This window comes from Macaca nemestrina, chromosome 16, assembly GCF_043159975.1.
Source record: "Macaca nemestrina isolate mMacNem1 chromosome 16, mMacNem.hap1, whole genome shotgun sequence".
In the NCBI taxonomy this organism is placed as follows: Eukaryota; Metazoa; Chordata; class Mammalia; order Primates; family Cercopithecidae; genus Macaca; species Macaca nemestrina.
Window position 1 is genome coordinate 95,910,560 of NC_092140.1, and position 20,759 is coordinate 95,931,318.

Here is a 20,759-nt window from a genome sequence, read left to right on the forward strand (position 1 = left end):
GTTTGTTAGCTTTTGCTTTCTGGGTTTTTTTTCTCCTCTTCACAGGTGTTGACTGTACCCTAGTTTTGTTTATTGGGTTTCAATCAGAGCTTATTTTATAAAGTGATCTGAGCATAACCAAGTAAGAGAATAAAAAGCCCTAAAATAAAATAAGGATCTGTTGAGTGTGAGAGAGTGCTTCTAAAGATAAAGAAAAACAAGATGCTCAGTTGCCACAGCCTCAGGTGCCACCGTAATCCCTGGAAGAGATGAAGAGTAAAAACTTGGAGGCTACTCAGAGCAAAGATATTGCAGCTCCTCCACGCCTACACCCCAAGCCCCACTTCCCCAGGCCTCGCTCTGCCATCTGGAATCAGCCTGGCTGGGACTTGGACACAGGGAATGGGGCTAGGCACACTTAGGCTCAGAAGCAGAGAGGCTGACCAGAGAGCCTCTTTTCAGGGAGGGACAGAATAAGGCATAGCACTAGTGTAGGGTCCTAGCACATTAGAGGCGAACGGGCTCTAAGGGCTACTGTAGTCTAATCTGTGCATTTTTACAGAGTAGTGGACAGAGGCCCGTAGGGATTCGGAGGCTTGCTCAAGGACAAATGGCAGTATCAAAACACTCCAGCAGCGCCAGGCTCACAGTAGGTGCAAAAAAGATGTCAGCTCCTTCCCCTTCCCTTAAGGACAGCAACAAAGAGGCTGGAAAGCTTCCTCGTTGCCCCTCACTTCCAGGCCTGAGTTCTCCTGCTATGGCTACAATTTTTGCTATGCGGGGATAGCCAGTACAGTCTGCCATCACTGAGGATCTTCTCTGGCTTTCTCCTTTGATTTACTTAGAACATTTCTGAACTGAGTCAAACCAAACCAAACAAAAATGTTCCCAGTCATGTAGAAAGTTATAGGCCATCTGATTCTAAAGGGCTGGTAATCACTGAAATAATAGATGGGGCTTACGACGGTAGCCTGATCTTCTGGAAGTAGAAGCAAGATGCAATATGCTACACACGACTGTAACTTTTGAAAAATCGGTTGCCCTTATTATGAATGAAACTTATATTATTGAAACAAAATAAATAAAACAAAAATCTATAATTCTATCAGTCAGCAAGACTATTACCACATTATGTGTCTCCTAAGGCCAGTTTCTATATATAACATGTAATATATATAGATACAGATAATATAGAGATAGATTTTAAAAATTAAGGTGAGATTCATATAACAAAATTAACCTTTTAAAGTGAACAGTTCAGTGTCATTTAGTACATTTAAAATGTTCTGCGACCATCACCTCTATCTAGTTCCAGCATGATTTCATCACCCAAAAAGGCATCCCTGTACCCATTATTTTCTTCTCCACTGGCCCTTGGCAACCACCAATCTACATTGTCTCTACGGATTTATCTATTCTAGATATTTCATGTAAATGGAGTCACAATATGTGACATTTTGTGTCTGGCTTCTTTTACTTCATGTAATATTTTCACAGTTCATTCACATTTATCATGTATCAGTACTTTAATCTTTTTTTCTTTTGTAAACAGATTCTCACTGTGTCACCCAGGTTGGAATACAGTGGCACAATCAGAGTTCACTGCAGCCTTGAATTCCTGGGCTCAAATGATCCTACCTCAGCCTCCCCAGTAGCTCAGACTACAAGTGCATGCCACCATGTGTGACTAATTTTTAAGTTTTTAGTAAAGATGAGGTCTTTCCATGTTGCCCAGGTTGGTCTCAAACTCCTACCCTCAAGCCATCCTTCTGCTTCAGCCTCCCAAAGTGCTGGGATTACAGGTGTGAGCCTCCACACCTAGTCATTCATTCCTTTTTTGTTGGTTTTTTTTTTTTTTTGAGACGGAGTCTCGCGCTGTCGCCCAGGCTGGAGTGCAGTGGCCGGATCTCAGCTCACTGCAAGCTCCGCCTCCCGGGTTCACGCCATTCTCCTGCCTCAGCCTCCCGAGTAGCTGGGACTACAGGCGCCCGCCACCTCGCCCGGCTATGTTTTTGTATTTTTTAGTAGAGACGGGGTTTCACTGTGTTAGCCAGGATGGTCTCGATCTCCTGACCTCGTGATCCGCCCGTCTCGGCCTCCCAAAGTGCTGGGATTACAGGCTTGAGCCACCGCGCCCGGCTTGTTGTTTTGTTTTTTGTTTTTTGGAGAGAGTTTCACTCTTGTCACCCAAGCTAGAGTGCAGTGGTGCAGGGCTCACTGCAACCTCCACCTCCCAGGTTCAAGCAATTCTGTTTCAGCCTCCTGAGTAGCTCGGATTACAGGCACCCACCACCATGCCCGGCTAATTTTCTGTATTTTTAGTAGAGACGGGGTTTCTCCATGTTGGCCAGGCTAGTCTTGAACTCCTGACCTCAGGTGATCCGCCCGCCTCAGCCTCCCAAAGTGCTGGGATTATAGGCCTGAGCCACCACTCCCGGCCCATTCATTCCTTTTTAAGGTTGAGTAATATTCTATTGTGTGTATATACCATAATTCCTTATTCATTCATCCAGTGATAAGGTCTTAGGCTGTTTCTACCTTGTGGTTATTGTGAATAGTGCTGCTATGAACATGCGTGTACATGTATTTGTTTGAGTTCTTGTTTTCAATTCTTTGGGTATATATCTAGGAGTCGAATTGTCAGGTCATATAGTAATTTTATGTCTAACTTTTTGAGGAACTGCCAAACTGTTCTCCACAGCTGCACCACTTCACATTCCCACCAATGATGTATGAGGGTTTCAATTTCTCTACAACCTTGCCAGCACTTCCTATTTTCTATTTTTTAAAATTATAGCCATCCTAGTAGGTGTGAAGTGGAATCTCACTGTGGTTTTGATTTGTGTCTCCCTAATGACTGATGATACTGAGTGTCTTTTCATGTGTTTATTGGCCATTTGTATTCTTTGGAAAACTAATTCAAGTTCTTCACCCATATTTAAATTGAGTTGTCTTTTTGTAGTGTTGTGTGCATACAGATATACATACATATATATATGTTTTTAAAAATGGTAATAATTTACAAATATTGCATTTGTAAGCTACTTTTTCTACTTCACAGTCTATCTTGAACAAAAGTCTATGTCAGTCTGGGCACAGTGGCACACACCTGTAATCCTAGTACTTTGGGAGCCCAAAGCAGGTACATCACTTCAGGCCATGAGTTTGAGACCAGCCTGGCCAACATGGTGAAACTTGTCTTTACTATAAATACAAAGATTAACCGGGTATGGTGGCATGCGCCTATAGTCCCAGCTACTCGGGTGACTGAAGCACAAGAATCGCTTGAACCCAGGAGGTGGAGGTTGCAGTGAACTGAGATGGTGCCGCTACACTTCAGCCTGGGCAAAAGAGCAAGACTCTGTCTTTAAAAAAATAAAAAAGTCGGCCAGACACGGTGGCTCACACCTGTAATCCCAGCACTTTGGGAGGCCGAGGTGGGTGGATCACCTGAGGTCAGGAGTTCGAGACCAGCCTGGCCAACATGGTGAAACCCTGTCTCTACTAAAAATACAAAAATAAACTGGGCATGGTGGTGGGCGCCTGTAAGCTACTCGGTAGCCTGAGGCAGGAGAATCGCTTGAACCCAGGAGTCAGAGGTTGCAGTGAGCCTAGATCGCACCATTGCACTCCAGTCTGGACAAGAGCGAAACTCCATCTCAAAATAAATAAACAAATAAATATAAATATTAAAAAGGTCTATGTCATCATATATTCGTTTTCTGCTAGGCATTATTTTTAGTGCCTCAATGTAAAATACCATAAATTATTAAATCAATTCCAAATGATTAGACATTTCGTTTATAATTTTTTACTGTTACATCTAAGGGTAACATGACTGCCCTTTCTTTATGCTCACACCTTTGCCCACAATTATTTCATTAGGATATGAATATATTCCTCAAAGTGAAACCACTGAATCAAAAGATGAGCCAAATTTGGTGAATTTTACCGAGCTACCTTTGGAAAGTTTTCACGCAAAGGTAACAACTTTTTAAAAGGCTATTCAGACAATTTTACATATAAGGGATACAAAATAGGGTCATGGTTTCTAAGATTTTATAAAGGTTCGAGCCTACAACAGTGGGGGGAATTGTGAAAGGAGTAAACCTTCAAAAGCAAGCAGATAAAAAGCCTGAAAAACCTGGAAAACCATTGGATTGAAATGTCCATTCCCCTTTATACTTCTGTTACCTTACTACTTTTCAGGTTGGAGATTAACAGAAAGAGCTTTTATATTCAAGTAATTGCAGAACTGCAAAAAGTGAATGCCTAGATCAATTGGAATGGGTAGAAAAACTTTGAAACTTTTGCAAGAGCATTAGAGCTTTTTTGCTTTTCACTTCATTGCGTCACTGTACCTTGTAAAAACCTACATAATCTCCAAAACTTACTAATTAGTAACTGTATCAGATTTTTTTTCTTTAAATAAGATTAAATAACAACATTTTCACATACTGTTTTAAAACCAAGACGTAGATCAACATTCTTTCAAGGCATACACGTTTCATTTAATAGTGGCCAGTAGGCCAACATGAAACTGAATTAATTATATATAATTTATCCTCTAGACAACCCCATAGGAATCTTTTTCATACATTGATGAGTATTGGATTTTACCCTACATAGGTCACTGAAAAGCAGTGTAAATTTCATGTTTTTTTGTCTTTTGTTTTTTTTTTTTTTTAGATGGAGTCTTGCTCTGTTGCCCAGGCTGGAGAGCATTGGCACAATCTCAGCTCACTGCACCTAGGTTCAAGCGATTCTCCTGTCTCAGTCTCCTGATTAGCTGGGATTACAGGCACCCACCACCACTCCCGGCTAATTTTTGTATCTTTTAGTAGAGATGGGGTTTCACCGTCTTGGCCAGGCTGGTCTCAACCTCCTGACCTCAAGTGATCCGCCCACCTCGGCCTCCCAGAGTGCTGGGATTATGGGCGTGAGCCACTGTGCCTGGCCTCATGTTTCTTTTAAGAACTTAACTTTTAGAAGGCAGCATTGCAAACTTTCATGTCTGAATTTATATATATTGAGCTTCTATAGATAATTACAATGTACCATTAGAAATAATACTGATTTTGGCCAGGCACGGTGGCTCACACCTGTAATCCCAGCACTTGGGGAGGCCGAGGCAGGCAGATCACGAGATCAAGAGATCGAGACCATCCTGCCCAACATGGTGAAACCCCATCTCTACTAAAATTATAAAAATTAGCTGGGTGTGGTGGTGGGCACCTGTAGTCCCAGCTACCTGGGAGGCTGAGGCAGGAGAATCGCTTGAACACAGCAGGCGGAAGTTGCAGTGAGCCAAGATTACACCACTACACTCCAGCCTGGGCGAAAGGCTGAAACTCTGTCTCAAAAATAAATAAATAAATAAATAAATAAATAAATAAATAAATAAAACTTGGGATTTTTAAAAAAATTGTTAAGGTCCTAAAGGTTTTTAAATAACTCTACTCAAGAATCAACTGACTCAGGCCAGGCGAGGTGGCTCATCCACCTCTCTCGTCTCTACTGAAAAATCAAAATGTTGATTTTGGCTGGGCACGGTGGCTCACACCTGTAATCCCAGCACTTTGGGAGGCTGAGGCAGGCAGATCACTTGAGGCCAGGTGTCTGAGACCAGCCTGGCCAACGTGGTGAAACCCTGTCTCTAATAAAAATACTAAAAATTAGCAGTGTGTGATGGTGCATGCCTGTGATCCCAGCTACTCGGGAGGCTGAGGCAGGAGAACTGCTTGAACCCAGGAGGCAGAGGCTGCAGTGAGCTGAGATCAAGCCACTGCACTCCAGCCTGGGCAAAAGAGCAAGATTCTGTCTGGAAAAAAAAAAAAAAAAATCACTGACCTGGAAAAAGAAACAGAAATGCCATTTTTTTTCTTCATTATTTTTTGCTACATTTTCATTTTTAGGCCAAATCTAATTTGTTCTTACCTCTAGGTCTTAGTAGGCTATTAATTCTTAAAATCTTACTAAGAAATCATCAAAATACTTCCATTTTATTTTATTATGAATATCTCTTTTTGTATGTTATTTATTTTTTTTTTTTTATGAGACAGAGTCTTCCTCTGTCACCCAGGCTGGAGTGCACAATCATGGCACAATCATGGCTCACTACAGTCTAAACTTCCCGGGTTCAAGAAATCCTCCTACCTCAGCCTCTCAAGTAGGTAGGACTACAGGCATGCACCACCATGCCTGACTAATTTCTTTTAATTATTTTTTGTAGAGACAGAATCTTGCTATGTTGTCCAGGCTGGTCTTGAATTCCTGGCCTCAAGCAATCCTCCCTCCTTGGCCTTCCAAGGCATAATTCCACCCTCACACCATTTTTTTCCAGAGATGGGCTGTCCCGCTGCTAAATGAGCTATGTTGTAATTTCACAGCAACAGACTTACAAGGACTAGCTTCTACTGTCAGATATCCAAAGGAATTCCTAAAATGTATTCTCTACCCAAGGGCCCTGGAACCTGGGTCTCCATAGTTTTTTGTTTGTTTTGTTTTCGTTTCTTTTTTTTTTTTTTTTTTTTGAGATGGAGTTTCACTCTTGTTGCCCAGGCTGGAGTGCAATGGCGTGATCTCGGCTCACTTCAACCTCTGCCTCCCAGTTCAAGCGTTTCTCCTGCCTCAGCCTCCTGAGTAGCTAGAATTACAGGCACCTACCACCACGCCCAGCTAGTTTTTTTTGTATTCTTAGTAGAGACGGGATTTCACCATGTTGATCAGGCTGGTCTTGAACTTCTGACCTTAGGCGATCCACCCACCTCGGCCTCCCAAAGTGCTGAGATTACTGGCATGAGCCACTGCATCTGGCCTCCATAGTTTCTTCTCTCTTTAATTCCAGGAAAGACAGCAGTTAGGTGAGTAATGGAAATTATCAGACAAAAATAATCTTCTTGTCGTCTAATCTAGATTCCTTTCTGGGACCCAATTTTAGCTATTATAAAAACCAGAATAAAACCCATCTGCCATCACTTCAGAAAGTGCCAGGGAAAAAGAGGGAAAAAGTCTAAGGAAGGCTTTTATTATTTATTTATTTGTTTATTTATTTATTTTTCTTTTTTGAGACCAAGTCTCACTCTGTCACTCAGGCTGGAGTGCAATGACTCAGTCACGGCTCACTGTAGCCTCAACTCTCTGAGTTCAAGTGATCCTCCCTCCTCAGCCTCTTGAGTAGCTGGGACTACAGGTGTGCACCACCACACCCAGCTAATTTCTGATTTTTTGTAGAGACAGGCTCTCTCCATGTTGCCAGGGCTGGTCTCGAACTCCTGGGATCAAGTGATCCTCCCATCTCAGCCTCCCAAAGGCCTGGGGTTACAGGCATGAGCCACTGCACCCGGCCCTAAGGAAGAGTTTTAAACAATAAACTAGCAAGGGGCCCAGTGAGGTGGCTCACACCTGTAATCAATCCCAGCATTCTGGAAGGCCAAGTTGGGAGGCTTGCTCCAGCCCAGGAGTTCAAGGTTGCAGTGAGCTATGATTGTACCACTGCACTCCAGCTTAGGTGATATAGCAAGACCATGACTCTGAAAGAAAGAAAGAAAAAAAAAAGATAATAAATTAGTAAGATATATAGTCATGATAAAGCTGTTCAAAATTATGTTTGCAAGCTAAGTTTACATAGGAAAGAAACATTTGCTGCCTGGTAGAAAGAAGGCCCTTAATTTTTAAAAAAGAGATTTTAAAAGAAATTTTATTCATCAAAATGTGGCTGCTACAAGAACTATGATATTGTACCATTCGGTATATGGTCCTGTTTACCATATGTATGTGTCCTCTTACTAGCTTAAAACTTGATGGCATGACTTTGAAAGTGCAAAAATGGTAAAACAAAAACAAAACCAGGGCAAATGCTCAGCTGTCTTTTCTTTCAGAGAAACTCAAGGCATGAAGGAAGCCCTCAGGTAACAAGTTTGTCGCCCTCATCTGTAAATTCTGCAATGAGGCAACCAACCCATTTCTCCTTTGCTTTCAGGTAGGCTCTGCTGATCCCCTCTCCTCTGTCACTGCCCATGGCTCAGACTGACTCGATCCTTTCTCAGTGGCCACAGCCAATGCAACTGGGTGCCTGGGCCACCCAGAAGAGTGCGGTAGGAAGCTGGTCAGCTCTGGCCACCTTTAGGGTCTGTGCACATCCCCCAGGCCTGTCCAATGAGGCCAATAGCTATGGCAGCCTTTTTCGGTTTTTTTCTCTCCTGGATTCTTTCTCTTTTAGTCTCCAAAGATCTGTAGGCAATGGTGTTGGATTCCAGTTCCCTATCTCTAGGCATGTTGTCTTCAAACCAAAGGCCTTGTGTATAAGATTTCTATTTTCCACTTTCTATTAAGACAGCAAAGAGGGGCCGGGTGCGGTGGCTCACACCTGTAATCCCAGCACTTCGGGAGGCTGAGGCAGGCAGATCACCTGAGGTCAGGAGTTTGAGACCAGCCTGACTTACATGGTGAAACCCCATCTCTTCTAAAAATACAAAAAATTAGCCAGGCTTGATGGCACATGCCTGTAATCCCAGCTACTCAGGAGGCTGGAGCAGAAGAATCACTTAAACCCGGGAGGCAGAGGTTTCAGTGAGCTGAGATCGTGCCATTGCACTCCAGCCTGGGTGACAAAAGCAAAACTCCGTTCCCTGCAACATCTCTGGCATAAAAAATAAAAATAAAGGGGCCGGGCACGGTGGCTCAAGCCTGTAATCCCAGCACTTTGGGAGGCCGAGGCGGGCGGATCACGAGGTCAGGAGATCGAGACCATCCTGGCTAACACGGTGAAACCCCGTCTCTACTAAAAATACAAAAAACTAGCCGGGGGCAGTGGCGGGCGCCTGTAGTCCCAGCTACTCGGGAGGCTGAGGCAGGAGAATGGCGTAAACCCGGGAGGCGGAGCTTGCAGTGAGCTGAGATCCGGCCACTGCACTCCAGCCTGGGTGACAGAGCAAGACTCCGTCTCAAAAAAATAAATAAATAAATAAAATAAAATAAAAAATAAAAATAAATAAAAATAAAAATAAAAATAAATAAATAAAAACAAGGTAGCAGTGAGGGAGTCAAAACACAACTCAAATTGCATAGTTGTTTGTGCCTTTGTTCGAGTGATGTGGCTACATTTATTTTTCTAGTAAGATTGTCAGTTCCAGAAGGTCCAGAACTCCTATCATTTGACTGTTGTGTCACCTGTGCAGGTGCTCGTAGATCAGTGCTTCTTGAGTGAACTCGTTTTCTACTCTGTGACAAATCACAAATTCTAACATGTTGGTTCTAATAGTGAACGGGATACAAGTCATCTCCGAAAACCTAGGTTGGCATACCCTACTGCCCAGTGGCCTAGAGGGATTTGGTATAATGCTAGCAAGAAATGGTGATATTTCATTACAATTATAGAAGAAAACATTCTGAACTCAGATCTTGGAAAGAACAGACACTAATATGCCCAATGAATATAATTTTCACAGTATTTCCAGGTGTGGATGTCTGTATTAGAAATGATTGTCACTTTTGCTGAGCGTGGTGGTGTGTGTCTGTAGTCCTAGCTACTTGGGAGGCTGAGGCAGGAGGACTGCTTGAGCCCATTAGTTCCAGGATGTAGTGCACAATGATTGTGCCTGTGAATAGCCACTGTACTCCATCCTGGGCAACATAGTGAGACCCTATCTCTAAAAAAAGAAAAGAAATGAAACGACTGTTACTTTTGACAAGCTTTTAAATTTTCAACTAATTTTCTTCTTAAAATATTTAGGTTTAGAGAACACTTGCTTTCAGAGTGAAGTCCTTCAGTTCCATTAACACATAAATTTCATTAATGCCATGAAACCTTCCTTATAAAGGTCTGAATTCTTTATAAATACAACAGACTACATTGGATCTGTCCAAAAGTCTAATGTGTTGAATTGAACTGAATCTCAAACTTATCTTAACCACGTTATAGGTGAAAATCATCTAAATGATTATGCTTGTTATACTACTGTAACTTTCTAGTTACCCTATAATTTTACTTTCTTTTTTTTTTTCTTCTTTTTTTCTTTTTGAGATGGAGTTTCACTCTTGTTGCCCAGGCTGAGCGCAATGGCGCAGTCTCGGCTCACTGTAACCTCCGCCTCCCGGGTTCAAGCGATTCTCCTGCCTCAGCCTCCCGAGCACCCCACACTGCAGGTGCCCGCCACCATACCTGGCTAATTTTTGTATTTTTAGTAGAGACAGCGTTTCACCATGTTGGCCAGGTTGGTCTCGAACTCCTGACCTCAGGTGATCCACTCGCCTCAGCCTCCCAAAATGCTGGGATTACAGGCATGAGCCACTGCGCCCAGCCCCTAATTTTACTTTCTTTAAATGACATGAGATTACCTTAAATAGTGACAAGTGGCAGACATCATCAAAAGAAACAGTGAAGACCATTAATATTTTGTCAGACTCTGTGCAATGGGTTGGAAAACACATAAACCCAGGGAGGATGAATTTCCTTACCCTCAAATAGATCCAATCCCTCCCCGTAGGTGGAAGACAACCTTTTACCAAAGGTAAAAGTGACAAACCCGCCAGCGACTTGATTGATGAGTAGGCAGCCTGCTAGTAGGGGACTCCTTCACTCATTTACAAACGAGCTGGGCATTGTACTCGGCCCTGGAGATGCAGAGGTAAACAAAGCAGACCCATTGCCTCCCTCACAAGTTTCTAGGAGCTTAGATTTTCACGGAGAAGACAAAACAATGAACAAGCACACACATACCTAAGCCAGATCATTTCAGGTGCTGCGCAGGCCCACAGAGATAACACAACAGGGTAATGAGACAGGGGTGAGTTCGAGAGGCTGGAAAGGCCTTTCCAAGGAGAGAATAGGACGAAGTTGGTTCCCTTTCAAACTGTATTCGTCATGCAGCCTGCTGACTCTATTTCAGTTGGCCTGGACGAGGACGGGTGGCTGATTAATGTTCAATGACCCACGCGGGCAGCCCAGGCCGACAGTTCCTCAGGACCCTGCAGGTCAACGTTTCGCAACTTCCCAGGCCTCTCCCTGCTCCAGAACTAGCCTGACTCCGCTCCCAGTTTTTCCAGTAATCTCCTCCTCACCGCTCCGCTGCTGCATTTTACTCACGCCCTCCAGGGAGCGGTCCTCGGCGTCCGGCTCTCAGGATGTGGAGAGCTGCAAATAGCACCGACAGCTGCAGCTGGAGGTAGCCGCCCGGGAAGCCAGCCAGCTGCTGCCACCACAGGGGCCAGGGCCGGCCGCGGGCCTCCGCACGCCCTTGTGAGCAGCTCAGCGCAACCCTAGACGAGGCGGGCCGACCCGCCGGTGCAAATCACGGCTTTTATTTCCTTCTGGGTGCGCACGTGGGGAGCGAGGGCGGGTGGGGAAGGAGAGTGTGCGCCCTTCAGTGTTTACCACTTCTCTTCAAAACTGCCTGCGAAGTAGGTCGGCACCAATAATCACCTCATTTGCACAAACAGGGACACTGAGGTGAAGGAAGTGACTGCCCCGCCTGAACACAGCGGAGTCACAGGGAAGCAGGAATCCCCCCAGCCTCTGTGCTCCTGGAGCCTGGCCTTTTCCTTCTGGTTCTCTTAGTCCTTTTACGGTATCTCCGGACTATTTTTTCCCTCCTGTGCTCTTTGCTACGTACACAAGACTCACCTCCTCTGGCCACACTCCTCAACGCGAAAAGATGAGGATTACTTACAGACCCCTACTGGAATTTGGTCTTTAAAGAAGGAAGCCTAGGCCAGGTGTGGTGACTCACGCCTGTAATCCCAGCACTTTGAGAGGCCCGAGGTGGGCGGATCTCCTGAGGTCAGGAATTGGAGACCGGCCTGGCCAACGTGGTGAAACCCTGTCTCTACTAAAAATACAAAAATTAGCCGCGTGTGGTGGTGCACACCTGTAATCCCAGTTACTCGGGAGGCTGAGGCAGGAGAATCACATGAACTGGCAGGGGCAGTAGTTGCAGTGAGCCGAGATATCGCCCCACTGCACTCCAGCCTGGGGCAGAGAGCCAGACTCTGTCTCGGAAAAGAAAAAGAAAAAAAAAAAAAAGGCCAGGTGCAGTGACTCACGCCTGTAATCCCAGCACTTTGGGAGGCCGAGGTGGGCAGATCACCTGAGGTCAGGTGTTCGAGACCAGCCTGGCCAACATGGTGAAACCTGGTCTCTACTAAAAATACAAAAATTAGCTGGGCATGGTGGCGGGCGCCTGTAATCCCAGCTACTCGGGAGGCTGAGACAAAGAGTGAGACTCTGTCTTAAAAAAAAAAAAAAAAAAAGATTCAGACATGAGACCGTGAAACTGACTAGACTCACTATTGCATTGTTTATAGATGTTGCCTGACCGAAAGCCCCAAAGCAGTACAGTACCTTCCTAACACCTGGATTGGGAAATCTAGATTTTAGTAAAATAAATGATGATACTTACAGAAGAAACGTTGGAGTTAGAGTATGCCAAAAAAAGGAAGCATAGCCTGAAAGGTATTTAAAATGCATCTCCTTGCCCTGCCACACACAGGGGGGCACAGAGATGGGGCCCCGGTCTATGTGCAATCCCAGGCACATCTTCTTCCTTGGGGTTCCTTGGGGTTCAGCCTGGTGTGGAAAGGAGTACTGGACCCGCTCAACGCCACAGAAACTGGAACCCTGAGCACACACCCTAGGTCGTCTCCCATGGGAAACGGTCTGACGGGGTATGGGATAGAGCGGCCACTGCTTCCTCTGAGTGAGACAAACTGCTCTCCTGAGGCAAGAGGGCTGAATGAAGAAACTAGACTGCTGAGGTAGGCCCCATTCCCCTGATGGTCAGCCAGGGTCCTGGGGGAGCTTCTCAGGGCAGTTTTAGCTCCTCTCTCAGCTTTTAATGTGAAAAAGAGAGAGAAAACCTGATTAAGAAATGAGCGTACAGCAGCAGAGCTGTACACAGGAAACTGGTGCAAATGACCGTGACGTTGTACTGTATTTTCATCTTTCTTCTTTTCATTTTTGTTCTGCAGCAAAAAATTGTAATGTTTATAATTTAAATATTAATAATGTAGCTGGTGGGCCAGATGCAATGGCTCACACCTATCATCCCAGAACCTTGGGAGGCTGAGGTGAGAGGATTGCTTGAGGCTAGGAGTTTGAGACCAACCTGGGCAACAAAGTGAGATCTCCATCTCTACAAAAAAATTTTTTGAAAAAGAGCTGGGCTCGATGGTGCACGCCTGTAGTCCCAGCTACTGAGGAAGGAGGCTGAGGTGGGAGGATCGTTTGAGCTCAGGAGGTCGAGGTTGCAGTGAACCATGATCAGGCCCCTGCACTCCAGCCTGGGCAACAGAGCAAGACTGTCTCGAAACAACAACAACAAAATAATTCAGCTGGTATTCAGTAATACATGATACTTAAGTGGTCTGCCTTAAAATATATATATATATATATATATATACACACACACACACATATATATATATATACATATACAACTTTTGAAACACCCCATACAGGTTGACAGGTCAACACTGAAGACTTTATCAAATAAGATTTGCAGTGAATGAGAAGCACAAATTATATTCTTCTTCTTTTTCAATTAAATTTGAAACACGCTTCAGCAAATATGTATGTGTCTTCCAGGTGGATGTTGCGTTTCAGGTTTCCTTTCTGTTGCCTACAGTGCTTTAAGTCTGCCAGAAATTCCCTTGAGAGAGAAGGAGATCTTAATGCAGAATATTAAGTCCTCTGCCTATCATATCCATAAAGCCACGCCTACCTCTCTCCCAGGGGCATGAGAAATTGCTTTTGTGTGCTATTTGGAGAGGCGTTGGCATCCAGAAACAAAAGTGAAACAAACCAATGCCCTCAAGAGATAAGATAAAGAAGTACAAAGACCTAAAGCAGCACTGAGTTTTAAGTCACTGGTTTTAAGAAATAATTCAAGTTAAAGCTTTGGAGTCACTGCATTTGTGACGAGTCTCACTTGACCACTTGCTAGTTTGGGTATCCTTGGGCAAGTACCCAACCTCCTGTGCCTCAATTTCTCCATTTGTCAAATGGGCACAATCATACTGACTTTATAAGGTTTCACTGATGTGTGAGAATTTAATAAAATAATCAATGGAAAATGCCTGCCATTTTGCTTGGCATTTGGTAACAGCTTAATACATTGTTAGCTATTGCTTTTTTTTTTGAGATGGGATCTCGCTATGTTGCCCAGGCTGGTCTTGAATTCCTGATCTCAAGGAATTTCTTGAATTCTGAACATTGGAATCATCCAGGGGATTGATGCCTGGGTTCACCCAAGGGATTCTGCTGGACTTGGTCTGGGTGTGGCTTGTGCTTTGGAAGTTTTAAAAGCATTCCTGGTGATTCTTAATGCTCAGCTAAGTTTGGAAACTAATGCTTTTTGGTGTTGTCCTAACCAAAAAGGCAAAGCAGATATTTATAGTTCAGATCAAATTAAGGCAGTATGTATTTTGAGCTAATAATTTGACTCACTTTGCTGCATTAGTCACTCAAATTAGCCAAGCAACTATTGTTTTCACTGAATTTATAAGTTTTGGCTGATTTGACTAATTAAGCAAAAAGTTTGATTCCTTAAGATCATATGGCCACAAGCTCAAGTAAATTAAATTCATTGGGAACCAGCTATGCTTGTGGGTATTTTGAACCATTATGATACATTAGGCATGCATTATTTATTTATTTATTTTTATTTTTGAGATGGAGTCTCACTCTATTGCCTAGGCTGGAGTGCAATGGTGTGATTTCAACTTACTGCAACCTCTGCCTCCCAGGTTCAAGTGATTCTCACTGCCCCAGCTTCCTGAGTAGCTGGGATTAGAGATGCGCACCACCTTGCCCGGCTAATTTTTCTATTTTCAGTAGAGATGGGGTTTCACCATATTGGCCAGGCTGGTCTCGGACTCCTGACCTCATGATCCGCCCACCTCGGCCTCCCAAAGTGCTGAGATTACAGGTGTGAGCCACCATACCCAGTCTTAGATAATGGATATTCCATTAAAATGCTGATACTTTTCGATGTATTTGATCGGTTCATCCAGTAAAAACTTGATTCTTCAAACTAATATAGCTACAGTCTAAAGGAAATTGAATTTGTTGGACACCAACTAGGCTTTTCAGTGTAATTTAGGATATAAATTACTATAGGAATACACATCATTTAATTCCTGCACATTTGCCAACAAAGTAGATGTTAAATCAAAATGCTATTGTTGGAATGAAACGGATGCTGCCTTGTCCTTTGATCTCATTCTGGGGACTTTTGAAGGTGTGTAGGTTGCTATTGGCTTTGTACACCACTGTTGGTTTATTACTAACCACCTCTTTTAAAAATTAATGAGCCTGTTGGTTAACTTAGTGCTTCAGGTCACACTGATCCATCAGATGAATCACAAGTGACGTAGCACTCTCAGGCTCTATCAACTTCCTGTCAACATTTTCCGTTGGAGGCATGAAATGCTAGATTAGAAAAAGCCCTGGCCCTTGTTGCCCAGAGTGCTGCATCTGGCCATGGACCTGGGGCATCGGGTGCTACTTTAACCAGTTGAGCAGAGCAAACCTTTCTGCTATGTATCCATAGTTGGACAAAACAGAAACCACCACTTGTCTCCAGACTCTAAAATATAAAACAGTAATCAGGCAATTATATGTGTACGGTTTATTTTCTCCACTGCAGAATAAGTTATTTGTTTATTAAGTATGTATTTATAAGGGGCAAAAAAAAAAATGACATCATTAGAACATGGGGAGCATACAAAAGTTATTTTAATTTAATTTCCTCTTTTATTTATTTATTTATTTTTGAAACAGAGTCTTTCTGTCACCCAGACTGGAGTGCAGTGGTGTGATCTCGGCTCACTGCAACCTCCGCCTCCTAGGTTCAAGAGATTCTTGTGCCTCAGCCTTCAGCTGGGACTACAGGTGCATGCCACTGCACATAGCTAATTTTTTTGTATTAGTCAGGAGGCAGAGGTGGGAAGATTGCCTGAGACCAGGAGGTCAAGGATGTAGTGAACTGAGTTCATACCACTGCACTCTAGCACAGGCAACAGAGCAAGACCCTGTCTCAGAAAAAAAAAAAAAAAAAAAAAAAGCTGGATGCTGTGGCTCGTGTCTATAGATGTCTGTAGTCCCAGAACTTTGGGAGGCCAAGGAGGGTTGATCACTTGAGCCCACGAGTTCAAGACCATCCTGAGAAACATGCCAAAACCTCATCTCTACAAAACATAAAAAAAAAAAAAAAAAATTAGCCAGGCATGGTGGTGTGCCTATAGTCCCAGCTACTCAGGAAGCTTAGGTGGGAGAATCCTTTGAGCCGGAGAGGTCAAGGCTGCAGTGAACTGAGATCGTGACACTGCACTCCAGCCTGGGCAACAGAGTGACACCCTGTCTCCAACAATTAAAAAAAAAAAAAATGGTGCTTTAGGCAGCGTGTTCTGTGGTGTCCCGGCCATTGGAGGTAGAACACTCACTGGGGCTGGGTCAGCGTGGGGCAGGCAAAATGGACCATAAGGGCAGGGTCCAAGAAGATTCCACAGGAATCAAGAGGATGATGGTAGTGTCACCAATTCCAGAACAATGGAAAAGATGCGGTGCTCATTTGAGAAAATGGTTCTCATCTTTAGCCTCTGCACATGTGATTTTAGGCTAATTTTCACAAGGCCATTGAGAGACTTGAAAACCTTTAGGTATTTTCATGCTCCTAGAGTGAGGATGCTCTATGGGTGGGTAGAGGTGGGTTATCTGTGTGGGTTTTATGCACTCCTCTTTACAGAGAGGTGGTAGCTGAACCAGGCAAGGAGCTTCCTGTCCTTTCTGATATATATTTGCTTAATGATCTCTGCCTGCACCGTGTAGAGTTTGAAGAGCAACGTACTAGAACCATGTTTCTTCTGACATACTCTGGCTGTACGATGCACATACTTTCTGACAATATCCACGTCAGACACCTCTCTTCTGATTCTAGGCTCCCAGATTGTGGCTTTTGCGTTATCCTGTGAATTGCCTGAATTGCCAGCTCTGACTAGGCTGGCTTCTGAGCACAGCTTCCATCACTCAGGCTATTGTCTGTCCTGGCTCAGTCTGTCTTGTCCATACCACACTGGTTATCGAACAGTTGATTGGTAAGGTTGCACTTGACTTATAAGAACCAGCTCAAACTGCTTATGACCCTAAAAGAGATTCGCTTAAAGAAGGTGTTACAACAATTAAGAATACATCAACACACACTTAGATTAAATATTTAGATAATGCATGCATTAAGCAAAGCACTGTTTTAGTTTGATGATAAAATCAGGATCAGCTAGTCACCTGATAACATTTCATAGCTGCTTAATTTATCAATGAAACTCACTGACTTCAATTTTCCAACCTTACACTTGTAAGAAAGACATTAATATTAAAGATTATAGTGATATCCAGTAGAGGAGAAGACAGTAATAAATAATTAGCTTCTTTATGCTTCAGTTGCTTTCCTAAATTACTTATGAAATAGCAACAAATACTACTAGTGCCATTGGGAAAGCTGACATTATCCATTTCTTATTTAACAATGGAGTCATTTAAAAAGGAACAGAGAGAAAAAGGAGGCTGGGAGTGAGAAACTCATTATTGTATTTAAAACAGACCTGGTATCTTTTTTTTTTTTTTTTTTTTTTTTTTTTTTGAGACGGAGTCTCGCTCTATCGCCCAGGCTGGAGTGCAGTGGCACGATCTCGGCTCACTGCAAGCTCCGCCTCCAGGGTTCACACCATTATCCTGCCCCAGCCTCCCGAGTAGCTGGGACTACAGGCACCTGCTACCATGCCCAGCTAATTTTTCGTATTTTTAGTCGAGACGGGGTTTCACTGTGTTAGCCAGGATGGTCTCAATCTCCTGACCTCGTGATCCACCTGCCTTGGCCTCCCAAAGTGCTGGGATTATAGGCGTGAGCCACCATGCCCGGCCTTTTTTTTTTCTTTTTTTTGAGACGAAGTCTCACTCAGTTGCCCAGGTTGGAGTGCAGTGGTGCAATCTTTGCTCACTGCAACCTCTGCTTCCCAGGTTCAAGCCATTCTCCTGCCTCAGCCTCCCAAGCAGCTGGGCTTACAGGTGCCAACCACCATGCCTGGCTAATTTTTGTGTATTCTTAGAAGAGATGGGGTTTCAGCATGTCGGCCAGGCTGGTCTGGAACTCCTGACCTCAGGTGATCTGCCCACCTTGGCTTCCCAAAGTGCTGGGACTACAGGCGTGCGCCACCGTGCCCGGCCAGATTCTGGTATCTTGAGAGGCTGCATGTTTGGCTGAAGGATATCAAAAGCCAGCTAAGCAAGAGAATGGCATTTGTTGTCACCAAAGTAAACAATTTTTATTTCTGCTTTCCATATGCAGGCATATGAGTAAAGAAAACATGGCATATTGTATTTGTATATTTTGGGAAAACATGTAGCCTTATAATCATCATAATACGAAACCCTTATGCTATTAAGTGTTTCCTCACTGCTCTGGGAGTTCTGCATTAGCAAAGGAGATGGAAATTATTGGTTCTAAGAAATTTCAGCTCCAGTATGAATTCTGATATGGTCCAGATTGAAAGAACCACACCTAACTTGTCTCAGTGATGTGAAAATTTATTTTATAACTGTTTCCAGAGCATGTAGTTCAAATATCACAACTTATCAAATATAAACCTCATTGCCAGGAAATTTTCCTTGAGACTGACTGAGATTTTTTAAATTTTCTGATCTCTCTAGGGATGGCAATGTCTCCCGTCCTCCATAATCTCCAAGATTTTTTTCTCTCTGTCCAAAAGAGGAAAGTTTTGGTGGAGACAAAATCCGTGTCCCCAGAGAAACATGCTCAAATGAATACATTTCTAGAAAGTTCATTAGCAAAAGTTCAGATAAATTGAGAGTATTTTTTAGGAATTGTCATTTCCTTACACTCTGATAACATCTGTGCCTGCTAGATAAAATGTTTACAATAAACTTTGTAAATCTCCATATTTTGAGAAATCATTTGTGGCATTAAGAGTGGAAACAGAAGAAATAAATGAAAATAATGAATCATTGATAATGTCTATGAAGTCCTCAACAGTATGTGCTCAACAAATATTATAGGTGTTAACATCATAATATTATTTGGGAATATTTACATTTAACGAAAAATGGTACATATATATTTATAAATGTGAACACATATTTAAATACAGCATAGGTATATATAAACAGAAAAGAGTCTGTCTTTCCTAATTGCCAGAAGTAATCTTTGCTTGGGAATTAATTCATTGCTGTTTGCTATTATTTCTTCTGTGCAGAGTTGGAAAGGAGAGCATACCTGTAGAGGTGTGAAATGGCTCATTTATTTGCATTAATTATTAACTTTGAAGCTTACTAAAATTGTTCTAATCTTAGCATTGAAGCAACTTTGGTCCTTGATGAAATACCTAATCAAGGAATTAAAATCGCAAAACATGCTAAGAATGCCACTGTTGTCATGTAATAATGGAATGTGAGAAAGGACTTCAGACATCACCCAGCATAATGCCTTCATTTCACAAGTGAGTAACCTGGGGCCCGAACAAGTAAGGGGACATGTCAGATGGGTCATTCCAAAACTGAAATTTTGCCTCCATATCCAGGCTCTGGCCAGCCACATTATCTGTAAGGCTTTTTACCCTTCTATAAAAACTAAGTCTGGCCAGGTATGGTGGCTCACGTCTGTAATCTCAGCGCTTTGGGAGGCCGAGGCAGGCAGACCATTTGAGGTCAGAAGATTGAGACCAGCCTGGCCAACATGGTGAAACTCTGTCTCTACCAAAAATAGAAAAATTAGCCAGGCGTGGTGGCTCACGCCTGCAATCCCAGCTACTCAGGAGGCTGAGGCAAGAGAATTGCTTGAACTCGGGAGGTGGAAGTTGCAGTGAGCCAAGATCGTGCCACTGCACTCCAGCCTGGGTGACAGAGTGAGACTTAGTCCTGAGAAAACAAACAAACAACAACAACAACAAAACCCCCCCAAAAATACAACAAAACCAAGTCTATCTGATTATGTGAGTCTGTGGGACTCCATTACAGCTGGATTGGCCTCTTTGACCTCTTGGGGGTGATGGCCTCGAATACTTCTCAAATACAGAGAAAACAAGTTGGTTCTAAAATGATGGAAAAGAACAGGCCCCAACAAGCATCTCTCTTTAACCTCACCTTTTCTGCTCTACTGTTGTGGATATCCCAAAATATGTGGGCGTTCAGGAATATTACCTCCCTTTAGGATAAAAAAGTCCATTGTTTTACTTTTGTTTTCTGAGTTTGGTGGTGGTGGTGGTGGTTTTTGTTTTTTTCCAAAGACAAGGTGTCTCTCTTTTGCCTAGGCTGGAGTGCAGTGGTGCCATCATAGTTCAATGCAGCCTCCAATTCCTGGGTTCCAGTGATGCTCCTGCCTTAGCCTCCTGAGTAGCTGGGACCATAGGCATGCACCACTAGGCCTCGCTAACTTTTTTTTTTTTTTTTTTCAGTGTTTTTAGAGATGGGGTTTTGCTATATTGTCCAGGCTGGTCTTGAACTCCTGGCCTCAAGTGGTCCTCCCACCTCAGCCTCCCAAAGTGCTGGGATTACAGGTGTGAGTCACTGCACCAGGCCACCAAGTATATTTTTAAATGAGGTTTTTGAAATAGGTCACGGAATACTCTCATATCTAGGCAGAGAATTTTTAGTGATAATTGGTTATTGATGAGTTCAAGAAACCACTTTTCTCTGATTCTCATGTTCCAAATAGCTGGTCCAGTTGTGCAAATTAGCCTGAAACTACATATGCAGAGCCTAAAGTGGGGTAAGG

The 20,759-nt window shown here is 43.3% G+C and overlaps 1 long non-coding RNA gene across 3 annotated transcripts in view; it reads right to left on the minus strand.

Moving 5' to 3' along the window:
* The window catches only part of LOC105485962 (uncharacterized), a 38,814-nt gene extending 25,507 nt beyond the window's left edge, over positions 1 to 13,307 (minus strand). For all 3 annotated transcript variants that reach the window (XR_011614922.1, XR_011614921.1, XR_011614920.1), the window contains exon 1: positions 10,700 to 13,307. This is a non-coding gene — a long non-coding RNA (uncharacterized lncRNA). The remainder of the gene's footprint in view (positions 1 to 10,699) is intronic.
* Positions 13,308 to 20,759: the final 7,452 nt, after the last annotated feature.